The following is a 23,317-nucleotide window of genomic DNA, read 5'->3' as shown; positions in this document are numbered from 1 at the left end:
CTTTTATACAGGATGAGTCACTAACTATTTCGACCTATAATAACTCCGGAAGTTACATAGTACCGTATCTGAAAAGTTTGTGGGACAAACGTTGCATGGGACGACGGGGGCCATAATATGACGTTGGTTTTTTGTTGCTAGGTGGCGTCGCGTCAGAGGTAAGAAAGTCAGCTTTGGTTTGGTTAATGGGATGCTATACTTCGGTACTTATCTTCTGACAGCAAATTTCGAGACGAATTCAATGATGTGTAACAGTAAGGTCGATGAAGGTCAACGAAGGTTACAAAGATGACACGAACGTCCATTTACTGAAGGTGTTCTAACTGATGATCCCTGGTATCAATGCAGTGTTGCAATCTTCTTATCATGGACTGAGTAGTATTCCTTATCTCATCGGTACTTATCGAAGCACATGCTTTGACAATTATCTCTCGCATCATTGGAATGTTTTTACAAACAATGTCTTTTACGAACCCCCATAAGAAAAAATCCAGAGTTTGGCGAACGAGCCGGCCATGCTACATCTCCTCCGCGGCCAATCCAACGATTTGGGAATTGTCTCTGCAACTCATTTCTAGCCATCAGCGAAAAATGTGCCGTACACGCATCGTGTTGGTACCACATTCTGCTTCTTGTTTCTAAAGGTATTCTTCCAATAAATGAGCTAATCTTTCTTGCAGGAATGTGGTGTACTTCCTACCTTTAAGATTTCCTTCGATGAAATAGGGGCCTATAATTCTGTCCATACCACACCATATATTCACCGACCAAGGTGTTTGGTGTGCAACTTGCTACAGCCAACACGGATTTTTAAGGACGATATTTATGGCGATGCAGAATACGAACAACACTACTCTGGCTCATGCCAGATCCCCTTGCGATTTGACGCGAACTGACACAAGGATCTCGAACCACAGTGGCAAGGGTTCCAATTTCCGTTTCCTCCTTAGTAACTTTTCTTTGCCGGATATGTTTCCGATGCGTTAAAGATCCAGTTGTTCTCAATTTGTCATACACACATTCAAATGTACGACTTGTAGGGTGTGTACGTTGAGGATATCTTTCAGCGCATTAGTCTCTAGCTCTCACTGAATTTCGTTGGCATTCTCCGTAAATGAGAAGCATATCGACTGGTTCTTCGAAGGAATAAATCATTCACATTTGCTTGGTTCATCTGTTTGATGCTGCCCGCCATGTATTCCTCTCCTGTGCCAACCTCTTCATCTCAGAGTAACACTTGCAACCTACGTCCTCAATTATTTGCTGTTTGTATTACAATCTTTGTCTTCCTCTACAGTTTTTGCCCTCTACAGCTCCCTCTAGTACCATGAAAGTCACTTCCTCATGTCTTAAGAGGTGTCCTATCATCCTGTCCCTTCTCCTTGTCAGTGTTTACCACATATTCCTTTCCTCTCCGATTCTGTGCAGAACCTCCTCATTTCTTACCTTATCAGTCCACCTAACATTCAAGGTTCGTCTGTAGCACCACATCTCAAATGCGTCGATTCTCTTCTGTTCCGCTTTTCCCACTGTCCATGTTTCATTACCATACAATGATGTACTCCAGTCGTACATTCTTAGAAATTTCTTCCTCAAATTAAGGCTGATATTTGATATTAGTAGACTTCTCTTGGCCAGGAATGCTCTTTTTGCCATTGCTAGGCTGGTTTTGATGTCCTCCTTGATCCGATCGTCGCTGGTTATTTTACTACCATGGTAGCAGAATTCCTTAACTTCATCTACTTCGTGACCATCAATCCTGATGTTAAGTTTCTCGTTGTTCTCATTTCTACTACTTCTTATTACCTTTGTCTTTCTTCGATTTACTCACAGTCCATACTCTGTACTCATTACTCTGTTGATTACGTTCAGCAGATCATGTAATTCTTCACTTTCTTTAAGGATAGCAATGTCATCAGCGAATCGTATCTTTAATATCCTTTACCCCTTTAATTTTAATTCCACTCCTGAACCTTTATTTTTATTGCTTCCTCGATGTACAGATTTAACTGTAGGGATGAAAAGCTACATCTTTGTCTTACACCCTTCTTAGTACGAGTTCTTCGGTCTTGGTCGTCCACTCTCATTTTTCCCTCTTGGCTGTTGTACATATTGTATATGACTCGTCTTTCCCTATACCTTACCACTACTTTCTGAGAATGTCGAACATCTTGCACCATTTTACACTGTCGAACGTTTTTTCCAGATAGACAAATCACATGTGCGTGTCTTGATTTTTCTTCAGTCTAGCTTCCATTATTAACCGCAACGACAGACTTGCCTCTCTCGTGGCTTTACCTTTCTTAAAGCCAAACGGATCGTCATCTAGCGCACCCTCAATTTTCATTTCCATTCTTCTGTGTATTATTATTTTCAGCTACTTGGATGCATGAGCTGTCAAGCTGATTGTGCGGTATTTCTCGCACTTCTCAGCGCTTGCCGGCTTTGGAATTGTGTGGATAATGCTTTTCCGAAAGTCAGATGGTATGTCGCCAGACTCATACATTCTACACACCAACGCGAACAGTCGTTTTGCTGCCACTTCCCACAATGATTTTAGAAATTCTGGTGGAATGTTATTTATCTCTAATCCTTTATTTGATCTTAAGTCTTCCAAAACTATGTTAAATTCTGATTCTCGTACTGGATCCCCTTCTCTTCTAAATGGACTCCTGTTTCTTCTTCTATCTCATCATACAAATCTTCCCCCTCGTAGAGGCTTCCAATGTATTCTTTTAACTTATTCGCTCTCTCGTCTGCATTTAACAGTAGAATTCCCGTTGCACTCTTAATGTTGCTACCCTTGCTTTTAATGTCACCGAAGGTTGTTTTAACTTCTCTACATGCTGAGTCTGTCCTACTGACAATCATTTCTTTTTCGATGTCTTCACATTTTTCATGCAGCCATTTCGTCTTAGCTTCCCTGCACTTCCTATTCATTTCATTCCTCAGCGACTTGTATGTCTGTTCCTGAGTTTCCCCGAACATTTTTGTACTACCTCCCCTCATCGATCAATATTTCTTCTGTTACCCATGGTTTCTATGCAGTTACCTTCTTTATACTTATGTTTTCCTTCCCAACTTCTGTGATGGCTTTTTTTTTAGAGAAGTCCAGTCCTCGTCAACTGTACTGCCCACGGAGCTATTCCTTATTGCTGTATCTATAGCCTTAGAGAATTTCAAGCATAACTCGTCATTCGTTAGTACTTCTGTATCCCACTTCTTTGCCTATTGATTCTTCTTGACTAATGTCTTAAACTTCAGCCTACTCTTAATCATTACTATATTGTTATCGGAGGATATGTCTGCTCCTGGGTACGTCTTACAATTCAGTATCTGATTTCGGAAGTCTAACCATGACGTAATCTAACTTAAATTTTCCAGTATCACCCGGCCTTTTCCAGCTATACCTCCTCCTCTTGTGATTCTTGAACAGAGTATTCACTAATACTAGCTGAAACTTGTTACAGAACTCAATTACTCTTTCTCCTCTGTCTCTTTCCTTGTCTCAAGCCCATATAATCTTCTAACCTTTCCTCCTACTCCTTCCCCTTCTACTGCATTCCAGTCTCCCATGACTATTGGATTTTCATATCCCTTTACATACTGTATTACCCTTTCAATATCCTCATACACTTTCTCTATCTCTTCACCTTCAACCTACGACGTCGTAATGTATACCTGAACTATCGTTGTCGGTGTTGCTTTGCTGTCGATTCTGATAAGAGCAGCCGTATCACTGAACTGTTCACAGTAGCACACTCTCTGCCCTACCTCCCTATTCATAACGAATCCTACGAACACCTTCTTTAAATGGACTTTCATGCCACCTTTTTGACGTTCGTTGTCATTCAAAGACCTTACTATTGCACATCATTGGATTCGTTTCGATAGCCGCTATCATAAGGTACGTAAATACGTACCAAACTATAGCATCCCATTTAAAAAATCTAAGTTAACCTACATATGTCTGACGCGACCCTACCCAGCAACAAAAAACCAACGTCATATTATGGCCCCCGTTGTCCTATGCAACTTCTGTCCCACAAGCTTTTCAGCTACTATCAAACTTTCGGAGTTATTCTATGTCGCAATGGTTAGTGACTCACCCTGTATACGTGGCAACGTGGAACAACACGCCACAGTCATCAGTTAAAAGAACATGCACATGTACTATTCCTATTTACAAGAATCCCGTTACTGACCAAAAGGGAAAGTAGCGAAACTTTGCCCGTGCAACTTTTATCCCTGTGTCATTCTTGGTGGCCGTAGTTAGTGACTCACCCAGTATATAACCACTAAATTTAAAAATTTGCATGCCACTCATGTAAAGGGAAAAGTTTCATTGCGTTTTACGGTTTATACTTAATTTTATATCGGATCTTTGATTCAGTTTTACTACATTTCTGTACTGCCCTGTTTAACATGTTCCTTTACTACGCAGAATGCACTTTTAATGTTTTTCGTGTATTTTTTAAGTTGTTGTTGTGGTCTTCAGTCCTGAGACTGGTTTGATGCAACTCTCCATGCTACTCTATCCTGTGCAAGCTTCTTCATCTCCCAGTACCTACTGCAACCTACATCCTTCTGAATCTGCTTTTGTGTGTTCATCTCTTGGTCTCCCTCAACGATTGTTTCCCTCCACGCTGTCCTCCAGTACTAAATTGGTGATCCCTTGATGCCTCAGAACATATCCTACCAACCGATCCCTTCTTCTAGTCAAGTTGTGCCACAAACTCCTCTTCTCCCCAATTCTGTTCAATACCTCCTCATTAGTTATGTGATCTACCCTACTAATCTTCAGCATTCTTCTGTAACGTCCATGTCCATGTTTCACTTCCATACATGGCTACACTCCATACAAATACTTTCAGAAACGACTTCCTGACACTAAAATTTATACTCATGTTAACAAATTTCTCTTCTTCAGAAACGCTTTCCTTGCCAATGCCAGTCTACATTTTATATCCTCTCTACTTCGACCATCATCAGTTATTTTGCTCACCAAATAGCAAAACTCCTTTACTACTTTAAGTGCCTGATTTCCTAATCTAAATCCCTGAGCATGAACCGTCTTAATTCGCGTACATTCAACTATCATCGTTTTGCTGTTGTTGTTTTTCATCTTATATCCTCCATTCAAGACAGTGTCCCTTCCGTTCAACTGCTCTTCCAAGTCCTTTGTTGTCTCTGACAGAATTACAATGTCATCGGCGAAATTCAAAGTTATTATTTCTTCTCCTTGTATTTTAATACCTACTCCGAATTTTTCTTTTGCTTCCTTTACTGCTTGCTTAATGTACAAATTGAATAACATCGGGGAGAAGCTTCAACCCTGTCTCACTCCCTTTCCAACCACTTTTTTTCTTTTCCTACCCCTCGACTCTTATCACTGACATCTGGTTTCTGTACAAATTATGAATAGCTTTTCGCTCCCTGTATTTTACCCCTGAAATCATCAGAATTTGAAGGAGAGAATTCCAGTCAACACTATCAAAAGTAGGTTTGCCTTTCCTTAATCTAACAGAAGTCGTAGGGTCAGTATTGCCTCACGTGTTCCAATATTTCAAAGGAATCCAAACTGATCTTCCCCGAGGCCGGCTTCTATCAGTTTTTCCATTCGTCTGTAAAGAATTCGCGTTAGTATTTTAAGCCGTGACTTATTAAACTGATAGTTCGGTAATTTTCACATCTGTCAACACCTGCTTTCTTTGGGATTGGAATTATATACAGTTCTTGAAGTCTGAGGGTATTTCGCCTGTCTCATACATCTTGTCACCAGATGTTAGAATTTTGTCAGGACTGGCTCTCCCAAGTCTGTCAGTAGTTCTAATGGAATGTTGTCTACTCCTAGGGCCCTTGTTTCGACTTAGGTCTTTCAGTGCTGTGTCAAACTCTTCACGCAGTATCGTATCTCCCATTTCATCTTCATCTACATCCTCTTCCATTTCCATAATATTGTCCTCAAGTACATCGTCCTTGTATAGACCCTCTATATACTCCTTCTACCTTTCTGCTTTCCCTTCTTTGCTTAGAACTGGGTTTCCATCTGAGCCTTTGATATTCATACAGGTGGTTCTCTTTTCTCCACAGCTCTCTTTAATTTTCCTGCGGGCAGTATCTGTCTTACCCCTGGTGAGATAAGCCTCTACCTTTTTACATTTGTTCCCTAGCCATCCCTGCTTAGCTATTTTGCGTTTCCTGTCGATCTCATTTTTGAAACGTTTGTACTCCTTTTTGCCTGCTTCATTTACTGCATTTTTATATTTTCTCCTTTCATGAATTAAACTCAATATTTCTTCTGTTACCCAAGGATTTCTGCTAGAACCTCGTCTTTTTACCCACTTGATCCTTTGCTGCCTTCACTACTTCATCCCTCAAAGCTACCCATTCTTCTTCTGCTGTATTTATTTCCTCCATTCCTGTCAATCGTTCACTTATACTCTTCCTGAAACTCTGTACTGCCTCTGGTTTAGTCATTTTATACAGATCGCATCTCCTTAAATTCCCACCTTTTTGCAGTTTCTTCAGTTTTAATCTACAGTTCATGACCAATAGATTGTGGTCAGAGTCCACATCTGCCCCTGCAAATGTCTTTATGTAAATTTCAAAAAAAAATTACATAAAAAATTTGATAGTGATGTACAGCACGGCAGTGACTTGTTACACATGAAAGATACTGAATACGCTGCAGAAGAGATGAAAACTGTCAGTCGTTTTGACGGTGAGGCTACACAACTCTTCGACATAGGAAACATTTCAGAAGCAGACGGCGCTGGAGTAGGGAGGGCAGCTCAATACGAGCAGACACTTAGTAACAACTTATTGTACGGACTGAGAGAAATTCGCGAAACCCTGCGACTAGAATTCAAAACTATGTTCCAGTGAACTGTGGACTGACGAATAAGTGTGGAAATGTTGTTGCTCCAGATGAATCATAAAAGAAAAGAAATATAGTTTGAATGTGAGCTCGATGGACAAAGATTCGGAGGATGTTCATGGACTTTTACTAAGAATTTTGATGTAGGGCACCCATGGTCTCCAAAGACTTATTACAGGGTAACTGCATTTCGTTGATTTCTCACCCCATTTATCTTTGTATCTACATTGCACTAAAGATCTGCACAACAGTGCAAATGTTGACGGTATCCGCTGCGTGTCTTGCTCCAAAAAAACTTTTTCCATTCACTCAAGGGCCTTGTGGATGACTTTGAAGAGTGCTAGCGTAATATGGTTATTGTGCATTATCGATGAAAGTCGAATGTAAGGAACAAGAGGAGCAGCTGTTATGACACATATTAGGAAGGAGATGGCTTTAGACTTTTAGGTTTCCTGTAAAAGCCTGTGATCAACTAATCAACGTTACCGTAACCGTCCATGTGATCAGTAGATGGGATGAGGACGGTAGCTACCAGCTCACGTCATTCTCTCTCCAGTCTTTCCAGCGTGCCGTTCTGACGACTGCAACATGATAGCATCACAATAGCTGCAGCTCCATATACACGACGCTGCAACTTAATCAGGTTCAGTTCGTTCGACCGGGACACCCATTTTATTTTGCCCGTGCTACTAAGTATTGTCCTACCCCAAACGATATACGTTGACCAGCTACCTACTGCAAAGGCCTAATCGTCACATCGTCGCATAACCTAATGCCAACTTCCTCCGACCTCACGCACGTGTCTCTCAAACCACAACGAACAATGGTACTACTCGTCTTAGCGAGTGAGACTAAGTGCGCGCGCGCGCGCGCGCGCGCGCGCGCGTGCGTGTGTGTGTGCGTGTGTGTGTGTGTGTGTGTGTGTGTGTGTGTGTGTGTGTGTGTGTGTGTGTGTGTGTGTGTGTGTGTGCGTATGCGCTGAACTCTTTATCCCTCTTCTAACGTTAATGAGTAATGATAGTAAATGCAAGATTTATTATGTGCTTGTCAGAAGTAGCAGTACCAACAATGTATCAGCAAGACAGCAACAACTGCTGCATCGCCATCAGCATTTTGTGAGAAATTTCGTCAGTCTAAACATGTTAAGGAAGCTTAAGTTTATTTAAAAAGAAATGAGAGATAGTGAGAGAGGGGGGGGGGAGGTGAGAAGGATGTCTTTGGAATATCCGTTGTATCCTCATTCTCGAATGTTGGGGAAACCCACTGCAGAATACTCAGTATCGTAGAACACTCAGTTTAATGTCGTTTATTGAAACTGAACCACACTTCTCGAACAATCACTATATACACACAAAAATAAATAACTTGTAGACGAGCATTCATCAAGAGCCTCGGTTAGGTCCGTCGCAGCTGGTCCTAGCTCGGCGAGGAACTGGCTGTACTGCTGCTGTACTGGCCTTATAAAGCCGGCGGAGGCCGGCGGAGTACTCCAACTTTCCCTGTATCTGTGAGGTGACCTCTGCAGAAAAAGGTTCGCATTAGTCTCTAGCAAGTTCTGTTTGTTTTGAAGAATGGTTTTCCTCTTGGTTGCGCCTGCAAGTGCGTGTGTATGTTATATGGTACATCGGGGTGTCTTGAGTGTAGTCTGCCTGGCAGGGGCCGTCTGTGGCAGACGTAACACCCACAATATCAGATTTGACCGTTTTCTGTCCAAACAACGACAAATTGTACCAAAGGATTTAATATTAACTGAGAATATTATCAAAGCAACTAACAACGGACTAGAGTATTCTAGTACATATATTAATTTTAATTTATGTGCAATACCCAAAATGAGTTCCCTTCAGGGTATATTCGTCGCGTATATTCGTCGTATGTGGTCGGGTTATTTACTTATTGCTTTAGTAATATTAGTTTACATTAACTACAACAATATGAAATCACATTATAAACATCAGAGCTCTCACAATAAGGTCCTTTGACATCAGGCGGGCCCATAAACTCTTATGGTGAAATGAGCAATACAGTGATACGAGAGTCTCTCCTTTCATTCAGTCCTCTGTGTGTAGAAATACTGAGCTGTAACAGCAAAAGCGTTTCCCATTAAACGGCACAGGTACACAGACGTGCCAGCGCACGAATTCAACTCCACGCTGTTTTATAACTCTAGAAAGTAGACGTGACTTAAGTACTGTTGGATAGGAGAGTGTTAAGGAAATAGGTCTCCATTCCGACTGGTGATCCGGACCACAACGAAGCAGTGTGTACCAAGTGTTGAATTTAGTGTGTCGCGGTGTGCATCGCGAATCTGACGGAGAAGCGCGAAAATTAGCGCAGACGGCTACCCTTGTTCCTCACCCATTCCCCCTCGCCACTCTCCCCACATTCTCGTGTTTACATTTCGAACGAGCAGGTTAAACTGAGGCAATATTTGTGTACCTGTGCACGCCGAGACAAACGAGGTGGAATCAGTCACCGCGGCTTAGCCGGTTCGGCGCCAGCCGGGCTTTTGGTAATTGTCCGGAAGCTGCGCAGAGCGCCCGGTGCGGCGCGCGGGAGAGGAGGGGGAGAGCGGCCGCTTTCAATCAAAACAGAACAGCGCCATCGATTTGGCTGTCAAATCCATTTCCTGAGTCCCGTCAACGAAGCGGGACCTGACGGTTTGTCATCTCTTTATTGCAGTCACTGCCCGCCATTTGAAAATATACAGCAATTTTTCTGGTCAGCTGCGTCCAAACATAGATATCGAGACATTTTGAAAACTGCCCAGCACCACACCCAGAGAAGAAACTTAATCATGCAGAAAGAATCTTCACTAAGCACTAAACACTTCACCAGCCTCGGTAGCTGAATGGTCAGCGCAGCTGGCTGCAATTTGGAAGTCATAGATCCGGTTCCCAGTACAGCCACGACCTGTAATGGTGCGCACCCAGGCTCGTGAGACCAATGGAGGAGCTACGTGACCGAATAGTGGCGGCTCCAGGTCACGAGAATTGATAACGGCCAGGAGAGCGGAGAGCGGTGTACTGACGTCCACACAGCATCCAGTGACGCCACTGTCACGGGATGACACAGTAGTCGAACGGTACTGATAGGTCCACTAGGCCTCTAGACAGAGTTTACGTTACGTTTTACTCAATACTTCCTCTTATTAGCAATGCACTGCACATCACCATGCAGAAGTGTTAATGCCACTAGTCTGAGTTACCATCTTGTGAAGTGAATGCAACTCTTGGCTGCCTATCTCATCGCTCGCGAAAGAGTTTGTTGCCGGACCTTCTCAGAGGCCGATTGCTGGAGCACCGTCTGTGGCCCCTTGGTTCTTGTAAGACATGTGTGTTCTTAATGGAGGTCTCATGGCCAGTAGTTCAGTGTAACGCTCCTTAAGTCTACTCCTCCTGCGGGTATAATCTGGCTCAGTACCCTTTAATGAACTTATGTACTGGTCCGTGTGTTTTATTATTGTATTATTTATTACAATACATTATAATGCCTACATTAAAGGTTATATATGTCTAGTTAATGGTTCTGGTCGCCTTCTGGAATAAATCTAGGAGTGTAGTGTTCAGTGGATGTTAAGGGTTGTGTTACAAAGTTTACCATCATCTTACTTCACCCGTTCGGTGATAAGTTGCTTGTGTGGTTTTTTTTAATTAACCTTTGCTATTTTATTTGCTGTTACACAGCAGGTTTATAATTTTTTTATATTATTCCCGTTCCTGGTGTGTAAGGCCTTCAGCCGTGATTGTGGTCATTTGCCTTAAAATTCTAATTTGGTATTTGTATTTACGCAGTAAGCCTTTAAATCCTTATTTACTGCCATTCAAGGCGTCTGATGCCGTCTGCTGTGTCTGTGGAGACTTGCCTTTAATATTTCAATACCTGTAATTTGTGTTAATCAACATAAATTTATCTATGATGTACCTTAACAGTTTACAAGAAATGGCATTAAAATGTTTTAAAAGTATAAATATAATTAATTTACTTTATTACTACTGTTATGCATGGCACGGAAGAACATGGGAGAGTAAGAAAGTAAGTAATATACAGGGTGTATCAAAAAGAATCACTCGATTTGGCACGTCTAGATTTCTGCAACTAATAAATATACAAAATAAATTTTATTTTTTGATGGACGAGAAAGTCAAGATTTTTTTTCATACGTTTTTATAGGTGTGCAGCATGCCTCCCTTGAGATGCACGGCATAAGTCAAAGCGCTACTCAGATTGTTCCCACACTGCAGCGAGCATGTCTTCAGCTAGAGCTTCCACAGCTACTGTTATGAGATGTGTCAGTTCATTCAATGTTGTTGCTAACGGGCGCACATAAACAGTTTTTAATAAACAGTCTTTTATAAACCCCTACAAAAAATAATCACATACAGAGTTTTAAACATGGCTGCTTGGTTCAGTGACCGTTTATAAATTAACGTTGAACTAAATAAGCCCTCGATCACAATTTTTAGTCTTTTTCACCAGGTTTCAACACTTCTATGAGTGCCTTCATCAGAAATTAAACATTTAAAGTGGCCTATAACATAAGTACAAATTTATGTGTAAAATATTTTTATATAAGAGTTTAAGTACAGACTAACAGTACGAGAAACAGACAGTACTTACACGTCACGTATAAAATAAATATCAGGCGAAAAAGCTTTAGTCACATATTTTAAAATTGAATGCGTGGGAAGCAAGCCACTACGGCCTGCTCGCATATGTCGAGGTACAGGTAGCATCAGACTGAGGCGCCCGCGTTAACAACTGCGGGCGGGTGAACATTGCACCGAGAGTGCCACCTAGTAGCCGCAAGTACTACTTGGCTACTTAACATTCAAATTTATACGTATGAATATTATGATGAACATTATTCAGTACATGATGTGAAGGCAATGTTTTGTTTACCAGTGGCAGATAAAGTAACATTTTGTCTACATTTGTATTTTCTGTAATGTTTTCATACTTTAAACTGTACTTCTAAGCTCTGATGTAGACTAAATGTTACTTTATCTGTAGCAGTTAAACAAAACATTTTAAATGTTAAGTAGCCTACTTATATCTACGGCTACTACATGGAACTCATGGTATAATGTTCAACTGCCCGCACTTGCTAACACGGGCGCCTCAGTCTGTTACTAACTGTGGCTTTATAGGTACGAGTAGCCCGTGGTGGCTCACGCTTCATGTATTATTTTTTTAAAAATTTTGTGACTAAAGCCTTCCTGGCTTGATATTTATTTTACACGTGACATGTACCATCTCTTTCTTGTACTGTTAGTCAGTACTTACACTTCTACATAAAAAATTTTTACACATAAATTTGTACTTATGTTATAAGCCAGTTCAAAGTTAATCACATGCACTCAGGTTCGGTGACCTTGGAGGCCAGTAATGTAAGGCTGAATCATTTGGTTCAGTGGGACAGATCCGCCGCTCATTAATACTTCGATTTAAAAATTGCCGCCCTTCCAGATGCTAGTGTACTGGTGTCCCATCATATTGGTAAGTGAAGTCGTTCGAATCAGTCTCCAGCTATGGAAAAAGAAAGTTCGCAAACATATCAATATATGTGATTCCTGTAACAGTGCTCTCGGCAAAGAAAAACGGACCGTACACCTTTTGCCGTGAAACTGCACAAAACACATTAAATTTTGGAGAATTCCTCTCATGTTGTACAACTTAACGTGGCTGTTCCGTACGCCATATTCTCACATCATGATGGTTCACCTTTCCATTTAAATGAAATATTGCCACGTCACTAAACACGTGGAATAAAACTGTCATCCTCCATCTTGCCGAGAACGAAATTACAGAACTTCACAGCTTGTTTGTCACTTTCAAAAAGAGCTTGCAGTAGCTGAATTTTGTATGGTTTCATGTGTAAACCTCGACGCAACACACGCCAGACGGACATCAGGGCATACTGAGCTATCGAGTTGCACGGCGATCGGATTTCTGCGGACTCTTTGTGAAACTATGGCGTATGCGTTTGACGTCTGTGTCAGACACTCAGGGACGGCCCGGCGATTTGCCTTTACATAAACAACCTGTTTCTCGGAATTGTTCATTCCATCGCCTAATGCTCTTTGGTGTAAGAGTATGCACACCATACCTAGTATTAAAGTCCCGCTGAACAGTTATTACTGACCCGCAATGCGCAAAACGTAGAACACAAAACGCTTTCTGTTGCCACGACACCAATTTTACTGGAACTGAAGTGGCCGCATAATGCCGCTACCTAGCGGGAACCATGTAAAACTCGATAATTTGCTCTTTCCAACAGTACGTTGTTTACGCACATATCTCAATTAACATAGTAATTACGACTTTTTTTTCTAAATCGATTTTTATTTTTTATTTTTTTCTACACGCTTATAACACTACAGTAATTTAGGTGCAAGGAGAACTGGACAGAAGCATATGAATGATCTTAACTGTATTGAAACCGAAACACTTCGTCCTCTGCAATCGCAGTGTAGGAACTTTTTATTCTTCCAAGATGACCGATTTCAACATCTTATGTCCCGATCATCCGACATTACGGAACTCGTAATGCCACGGTGCATTACGCCAAGTCATAACGTAAAAGGAAGCCATGTAATGCAACACAGCAATTTTACAACAAACTGCATAAGATCAGATGATGGTTGCAACCTGTCATCTTGGAACAATAAAAAGTGGCTACCCGGCTGATGTGGCCTTGCGGTTCTAGGCGCTTCAGTCTGGAACCGCGCTGCCGCTACGGTCGCAGGTTCGAATCCTACCTCGGGCATGGATGTGTGTCATGTCCTTAGGTTTAAGTAGTTCTAAGTTCTAGGGGACTGTTGACCACAAATGTTAAGTCCCATAGTGCTCAGAGCCAAGAGTCTTGCCGAGGTAGTACCGCCGGCGGCGCCGGGGCTTCGGCTGCCCGCCGGTCTCACAAGTATTGCAGGAAGATAATATTTGCTCAATACAGCAGTCGCGATAGAAGTTACGAGGTCTTTTCGGAAAGTAAGGAATGATAGGTCGCGAAATGGAAACCACAGTGAAAATCAAAATTGTTTTATTTGCAACAGTTAGCTACAACTTCCAGCTACTTATCTCCATAGTCGCAGATCCGCCTTAGACGTTTGTCCTAGCGTTGTACCAACTTTCCAGTTCCCTCCTTGTAGAAGGCAGCCACCAGTGATTTCCGCCAACTCTCTGGCCTACAGCTCGTTGCCTGTGCCAAAATGTTGTCTTCATAGCCAGCGGTTCATGTGAGCAGAGATGAAACTCAGAGGGAGACAATTACGGGCTGTATTGTGGGTAATCAAACATTTCCAGTTGAAAATGATGCAGGAGCATCTTTATTTCCCCAGCACAATGCGGCTGAGAATAGTCTTAAAGAAGAAAAAGCACGAAAGTTATTTGATGTTGGCTGCAAAGCTTCAGTCGTAATTTCTCACCAGGCCCTCGTACTTGGCGGGAGACACTTGTTCTAGGTATCTTTATGTGTTCCCTATGTGCTCAGAACTAAAAATGCGATCGACGGGTGTACTAGAGACACTGCCCAACACATCTGTGCAAAACTTCTTCGGATTTTCACTGTGGTTTCCATTTCGCGACCGATCGTTCCTTACTTTCCGAATAACCCTCGTATTAATAAGGCAGCTAACTGTGAGATGAAAGCTACATTCAGTCTTGCGTTGCAAGTGAATATTGCTTATTCGAGTGTCTGGAGACTGTTGCGAGAGCTAACTCGTGCAGGGTACCGTGCTGATGAGAGAGCCCGTACTTGCTGAAAGTGATAAGAATACAACTGTTGCGAGAGCAACAGGTGCATGCTTATTATTTGCAACATGTACTAGCTCTCTCACCAGCAGCGTATCCTGCACGAGTTACGTAATTCTAAAAATTACGTATATTACATATCTCGTCTGTACATTCCCCCATATACGTCCCGAGTATTGACTATGAGGGGAAAACTCAACAAATTAGAGCCAATACAGAGTATTAGAGACAATCATCCTTCCCAAGCTCTTTAACCGAGTGGAACTGGGTTGGAGTGCTCAGTTCCACAACAAACGATCAGGTAGCTTGCGGGGTATGATGTACATATTGATGTGTTGGAGTCTGTATTAACAAAGATCATTTAGAGTATACCTGTCAGCCGTTATTCATTAGTAGAGTATCCTTCAGGGTTTAGTATTTGGGTTTGCCAAACCTCCTCTGATAGGGTATTGCTGTTTGGTACTGCTTCCCACCGTTTACAAAAGTTCCATTGAAAACTTAATTCTTCTACAGCGCATACTTCAGCTCCTGATTTTGACATCCAGTTTGCACATGAAGTATAGAGAGTACTCTCGAATACAGCAATTGCATCGGATCCATAACACAGATTTCCACAAAGAGATAGTATACAATAAGCCTGTCAGTTCTCTCTTAAAGAAGAAAAATGCTGTTTGGCACTACATTCCATCATTACCAAATAAATCTTTAAAAACCACAGTCTTCTGATTTCTACACATCGCAACTTCAATGTTAAACGAAATTTTCATAGGTGAAACAGCCAATACTCCTGCAAAACAATCTAATTGGATGCACAACACAGATTTTCACATAGTTTACAAGCAAATAATTAGCAACTATAGGTGGATAGAGCATAGTTTTTCTCGGCTCCTATTATCTGGAAGGTATACTTTTATGCAGGCCAACCTTCGTGTCTTCTCCTGCAAAACAATCTAATTGGATGCAAAACATGGATTTCCATCTGGATTACAGGCAAATAATTAGCAACCATAGGTGGTTACAGCACAGTTTATAATCTTTTTCTCGGTCCTGATTCTCTGGAAGGTATACTTTTATACAGGCCAACCTTCGTGTGCTCTCCTGCAAAACAATCGAATTGGAAGCATAACACAGATTTTCACATAGTTTACATGCAAATAATTAGCAACTATAGGTGGATTGATCATAGTTTATAATCTTGTTCTCGGCTCTTATTATCTGGAAGGTATACTTTTATGCAGGCCAACATTCGTGTGTTCTCCTGCAAAACAATCTAATTGGATGCATAACATAGATTTTCACATAGTTTACAGGCAAATAATTAGCAACTATAGGTCGATTGAGCATAGTTTATGATCTTTTTCTCGGCTCTTATTGTCTGCAAGATATACTTTTATGCAGGCCAACCTTCGTGCGTTCTCCTGCAAAACAATCTAATTGGATGCATAACATAGATTTTCACATAGTTTACAGGCAAATAATATGCAACTATAGGTGCATAGAGCATAGTTTATAATCTTTTAATCGGTCCTGATTGTCTGGAAGGTATACTTTTATGCGGGCAACCTTCGTGAGTTCTCCTGCAAAACAATCTAATTGGATGCATAACATAGATTTTCAAATTGTTTACAGGCAAATAATAACAACTATGGGTGGATAGGGCATAGTTTATAATCTTTTTCTCGGCTCTTATAGTCTGAAAGGTATACTTTTATGCAGGCCAACCTTCGTGTGTTCTCATGCAAAACAATCTAATTGGATGCATAACATAGATTTTCACATAGCTTACAGGCAAATTATTAGCAACTATAGGAGGATAGAGCACAGTTCATAATCTTTTTCTCGGTCCTCATTCTCTGGAAGGTATACTTTTATACAGGCCAACCTTCGTGTGCTCTCCTGCAAAACAATCTAATTGTATGCATAACACAGATTTTCACATAGTTTACAGGAAAATAATTAGCAACTGTAGGTGGATTGAGTATAGTTTATAATCTTTTTTCGGCTCTGATTTTCTGGAAGTTATATTTTTATGCAGGCCAACCTTCGTGTGCTCTCCTGCAAACAATCTAATTGGATGCATTACACAGATTTTCACATAGTTTACAGGCAAATAATTAGCAACTATAGGTGGATAGAGCACAGTTCATAATCTTTTTCTCAGTCCTGATTCTCTGGAAGGTATAGTTTTATACAGGCCAACCTTCGTGTGCTCTCCTGCAAAACAATCTAATTGTATGCAGAACACATTCACATAGTTTACAGGCAAATAATTAGCAACTATAGGTGGATTTAGCATTATAATCTTTTTCTCGGCTCTTATTGTCTGGAAGGTACACTTTTATGCAGGACAACCTTCGTGCGTTCTCCTGCAAAACAATCTCATTGGATGCATAACATATATTTTCACATAGTTTACAGGCAAATTATTCGCAACTATACGTTGATAGAGCACAGTTTATAATATCTTTCTCGGACCAGATTCTCTGGAAGGTATACCATTATACAGGCCAACCTTTGAGTGCTCTCCTGCAAAACAATCTAAGTGGATGCATAACATAGATTTTCACATAGTTAACAGGCAAATAATTAGCAACTATAGGTGGAAAGAGCATAGTTTATAATATTTTTCTCGGTCCTGATTGTCTGGAAGGTATAGCTTTGTACAGGCCAACCATCGTGTGATCTTCTGCAAAACAATCTGATTGGATGCATAACATAGATTTTAACATAGTTTAGAGGCAAATAATTAGCAACTACAGGTGGATTAAACATACTTTATAATCTTTTTGTTGGTCCTGATTGTCTCGAAGGTATACTTATATTCAGGCCAACCATCGTGTGCTCTTCTGCAACACAATCTAATTGGATGCGTAACATGGATTTTCACATAGTTTACAGGCAAATAATTAGCAACTATAGGTGGATAGAGCACAGTTTATAATCTTTTTCTCGGTCCTTATTCTCTGGAAGGTAATCTTTTATACAGGCCAATCTTCGTGTGCTCTCCTGCAAAACAATCTAATTGTATGCATAACACAGATTTTCAAATAGTTTACAGGCAAATAATTAGCAACTGTAGGTGGATTGAATATAGTTTATAATCTTTTTTCGGCTCTGATTTTCTGGAAGTTATACTTTTATGCAGGCCAACCTTCGTGTGCTCTCCTGCAAACAATGTAATTGGATGCATTACACAGATTTTCACATAGTTCACAGGCAAATAATTATCAACTATAGGTGGATAGAGCACAGTTTATAATCTTTTTCTCGGTCCTGATTCTCTGGAAGGAATACTTTTATACAGGCCAATCTTTGTGTGCTCTCCTGCAAAACAATCTAATTGGATGCATAACATAGATTTTCACATAGTTTACAGGCAAATAACTTGCAACTATAGGTGGATTGAGCATAGTTTATAATCTTTTTCTCAGCCCTGATTGTCTGGAATGTATACTTTTACAGGCCAACCTTCGTGTGTTCTCCTGCAAAACAATCTAATTGGATGCATAACACAGATTTTCAAACAGTATACGGGCAAAAAAACACAACTATGGGTGGATTGATCATAGTTTATAATCTATTTCTCGGCTCTTATTATTCGGAAGGTATACTTTTATGCAGGCCAACCTTCGTGTGTTCTCCTGCTAAACAATCTAATTGGATGCATAACATAGATTTTCACATAGCTTACAGGCAAATAATTAGCAACTATACGTAGATAGAGCACAGTTAATAATTTTTTTCTCGGTGCTGGTTCTCTGGAATTTATACTATTATACACGCCAATCTTCGTGTGCTCTCCTGCAAAACAATCTAATTGTATGCATAACACAGATTTTCACATAGTTTACAGGCAAATAATTAGCAACTATAGGTGGATTAACATTATAATCCTTTTCTCGGCTCTTATTGTCTGGAAGGTATACTTTTATGCAGGCCAACCTTCGTGTGCTCTCCTGCAAAACAATCTAAGTGGATGCATAACATAGATTTTCACATAGTTAACAGGCAAATAATTAGCAACTATAGGTGGAAAGAGCATACTTTATACGTTTTTCTCGGTCCTGATTGTCTGGAAGGTATTCTTTTATACAGGCCAACCATCGTGTGCTCTTCTGCAAAACAATCTAATTGGATGCATAACATAGATTTTCACATAGTTTACAGGCAAATAATTAGCAACTATAGGCGGATTGAGCATAGTTTATAATCTTTTTCTCGTTCCTGATTGTCTGGAATGTATACTTTTATACAGGCCAACCTTCGTGTGTTCTCCTGCAAAAAAATCTAATTGGATGCATAACACATCTTTTCACATAGTTTACAGGCAAATAATTAGCAACTATAGGTGGATTTAGCACAGTTTATAATCCCTTTCTCGGTCCTGATTATCTGGAAGGTATACATTTATGCACGCCAAACTTCGTGTGCTCTCCTGCAAACAATCTAATTGGATGCATTACACAGATTTTCACATAGTTTACAGGCAAATAATTAGCATCCATAGGTAGATACAGCATAGTTTATAATCTTTTTCTCGTTCCTGTATTATTTGCCTGTAAACTGTGTGAAAATCTGTGTTATGCATACAATTAGATTGTTTTGCAGGAGAGCACACGAAGATTGGCCTGCATAAAAGTATACCTTCCAGACAATCAGGACCGAGAAAAAGATTATAAGCTATGCTCTATCCACCTATAGTTGCTAATTATTTGCCTGTAAACTAAGTGAAAATGTATGTTATACATCCAATTATACAGGCCAACCCTCGTGTGCTCTCCTGCTAAACACTCTAATTGGATGCATTACACAGATTCCCACATAGTTTACAGGCAAATAATTAGCAACTATAGGTGGATAGAGCATAGTTTATGACCTTTTTCTCGGCTTTTATTATCCGCAAGGTATACCTTTATGCAGGCCAACCTTCGTGCATTCTACTGCAAAACAATCTAATTGGATGCATAACATAGATTTTCACATAGTTTACAGGCAAATAATTAGCAACTATAGGTGGATAGAGCACAGTTCATAATCTTTTTCTCGGTCCTGATTCTCTGGAAGGTATAGTTTTATACAGGCCAACCTTCGTGTGCTCTCCTGCAAAACAATCTAATTGTATGCAGAACACATTCACATAGTTTACAGGCAAATAATTAGCAACTATAGGTGGATTTAGCATTATAATCTTTTTCTCGGCTCTTATTGTCTGGAAGGTACACTTTTATGCAGGACAACCTTCGTGCGTTCTCCTGCAAAACAATCTCATTGGATGCATAACATATATTTTCACATAGTTTACAGGCAAATTATTCGCAACTATACGTTGATAGAGCACAGTTTATAATATCTTTCTCGGACCAGATTCTCTGGAAGGTATACCATTATACAGGCCAACCTTTGAGTGCTCTCCTGCAAAACAATCTAAGTGGATGCATAACATAGATTTTCACATAGTTAACAGGCAAATAATTAGCAACTATAGGTGGAAAGAGCATAGTTTATAATATTTTTCTCGGTCCTGATTGTCTGGAAGGTATAGCTTTGTACAGGCCAACCATCGTGTGATCTTCTGCAAAACAATCTGATTGGATGCATAACATAGATTTTAACATAGTTTAGAGGCAAATAATTAGCAACTACAGGTGGATTAAACATACTTTATAATCTTTTTGTTGGTCCTGATTGTCTCGAAGGTATACTTATATTCAGGCCAACCATCGTGTGCTCTTCTGCAACACAATCTAATTGGATGCGTAACATGGATTTTCACATAGTTTACAGGCAAATAATTAGCAACTATAGGTGGATAGAGCACAGTTTATAATCTTTTTCTCCGTCCTTATTCTCTGGAAGGTAATCTTTTATACAGGCCAATCTTCGTGTGCTCTCCTGCAAAACAATCTAATTGTATGCATAACACAGATTTTCACATAGTTTACAGGCAAATAATTAGCAACTGTAGGTGGATTGAATATAGTTTATAATCTTTTTTCGGCTCTGATTTTCTGGAAGTTATACTTTTATGCAGGCCAACCTTCGTGTGCTCTCCTGCAAACAATGTAATTGGATGCATTACACAGATTTTCACATAGTTCACAGGCAAATAATTATCAACTATAGGTGGATAGAGCACAGTTTATAATCTTTTTCTCGGTCCTGATTCTCTGGAAGGAATACTTTTATACAGGCCAATCTTTGTGTGCTCTCCTGCAAAACAATCTAATTGGATGCATAACATAGATTTTCACATAGTTCACAGGCAAATAACTTGCAACTATAGGTGGATTGAGCATAGTTTATAATCTTTTTCTCAGCCCTGATTGTCTGGAATGTATACTTTTACAGGCCAACCTTCGTGTGTTCTCCTGCAAAACAATCTAATTGGATGCATAACACAGATTTTCAAACAGTATACGGGCAAAAAAACACAACTATGGGTGGATTGATCATAGTTTATAATCTATTTCTCGGCTCTTATTATTCGAAAGGTATACTTTTATGCAGGCCAACCTTCGTGTGTTCTCCTGCTAAACAATCTAATTGGATGCATAACATAGATTTTCACATAGCTTACAGGCAAATAATTAGCAACTATACGTAGATAGAGCACAGTTAATAATTTTTTTCTCGGTGCTGGTTCTCTGGAATTTATACTATTATACACGCCAATCTTCGTGTGCTCTCCTGCAAAACAATCTAATTGTATGCATAACACAGATTTTCACATAGTTTACAGGCAAATAATTAGTAACTATAGGTGGATTAACATTATAATCCTTTTCTCGGCTCTTATTGTCTGGAAGGTATACTTTTATGCAGGCCAACCTTCGTGTGCTCTCCTGCAAAACAATCTAAGTGGATGCATAACATAGATTTTCACATAGTTAACAGGCAAATAATTAGCAACTATAGGTGGAAAGAGCATACTTTATACGTTTTTCTCGGTCCTGATTGTCTGGAAGGTATTCTTTTATACAGGCCAACCATCGTGTGCTCTTCTGCAAAACAATCTAATTGGATGCATAACATAGATTTTCACATAGTTTACAGGCAAATAATTAGCAACTATAGGCGGATTGAGCATAGTTTATAATCTTTTTCTCGGTCCTGATTGTCTGGAATGTATACTTTTATACAGGCCAACCTTCGTGTGTTCTCCTGCAAAACAATCTAATTGGATGCATAACACATATTTTCACATAGTTTACAGGCAAATAATTAGCAACTATAGGTGGATTTAGCACAGTTTATAATCCCTTTCTCGGTCCTGATTATCTGGAAGGTATACATTTATGCACGCCAAACTTCGTGTGCTCTCCTGCAAACAATCTAATTGGATGCATTACACAGATTTTCACATAGTTTACAGGCAAATAATTAGCATCCATAGGTAGATACAGCATAGTTTATAATCTTTTTCTCGTTCCTGTATTATTTGCCTGTAAACTATGTGAAAATCTGTGTTATGCATACAATTAGATTGTTTTGCAGGAGAGCACACGAAGATTGGCCTGCATAAAAGTATACCTTCCAGACAATCAGGACCGAGAAAAAGATTATAAGCTATGCTCTATCCACCTATAGTTGCTAATTATTTGCCTGTAAACTAAGTGAAAATGTATGTTATACATCCAATTATACAGGCCAACCTTCGTGTGCTCTCCTGCTAAACACTCTAATTGGATGCATTACACAGATTCCCACATAGCTTACAGGCAAATAATTAGCAACTATAGGTGGATAGAGCATAGTTTATGACCTTTTTCTCGGCTTTTATTATCTGCAAGGTATACCTTTATGCAGGCCAACCTTCGTGCATTCTACTGCAAAACAATCTAATTGGATGCATAACATAGATTTTCACATAGTTTACAGGCAAATAATTAGCAACTATAGGTGGATAGAGCACAGTTTATAATCTTTTTCTCGGTCCTTATTCTTTGGAAGGTAATCTTTTATACAGGCCAATCTTCGTGTGCTCTCCTGCAAAACAATCTAATTGTATGCATAACACAGATTTTCACATAGTTTACAGGCAAATAATTAGCAACTGTAGGTGGATTGAGCATAGTTTATAATCATTTTTCGGCTCTGATTTTCTGGAAGGTATACTTTTATGCAGGTTAATCTTAGTGTGTTCTCCTGCAAAACAATCTAATTGAATGCATAACATAGATATTCACATAGTTTACAGGCAAATAATTAGCAACTATACGTGTATTGGGCATAGTTTATAATCTTTTTCTCTGTCCTGATTGTATGGAAGGTATACTTTTATGCGGGCCAACCTTGGTGTGTTCTCCTTCAAAACAATCTAATTGGATGCATAACATATATTTTCAAATATTTTACAGGCAAATAATTATCAACTATAGGTGGATAGAGCATATTTTATAATCTTTTTCTCGGTCCTGATTATCTGGAAGGTATACTTTTTTACAGGCCAACAATCATTTGTTCTCCTGGAAAACAATCTAATTGGATGTATAATATAGATTTTCACATAATTTGCAGGCAAATAATTAGCAACTATAAATGGATAGGGCATAGTTTATGATCTTTTTCTCGGCTCTTATTGTCTGGAAGGTATACTTTTCTGCAGGCTAACGCTGTTGCGTTCTCCTGCAAAACAATCTAATTGGATGCATAACATAGATTTTCACATAGTTTACAGGCAAATAA

This window comes from Schistocerca nitens, chromosome 2 (assembly GCF_023898315.1).
Source record: "Schistocerca nitens isolate TAMUIC-IGC-003100 chromosome 2, iqSchNite1.1, whole genome shotgun sequence".
Classification (NCBI taxonomy): Eukaryota; Metazoa; Arthropoda; class Insecta; order Orthoptera; family Acrididae; genus Schistocerca; species Schistocerca nitens.
The sequence above is the reverse complement of the archived record's forward strand: the minus strand, read 5'-3'. Positions refer to the sequence as shown.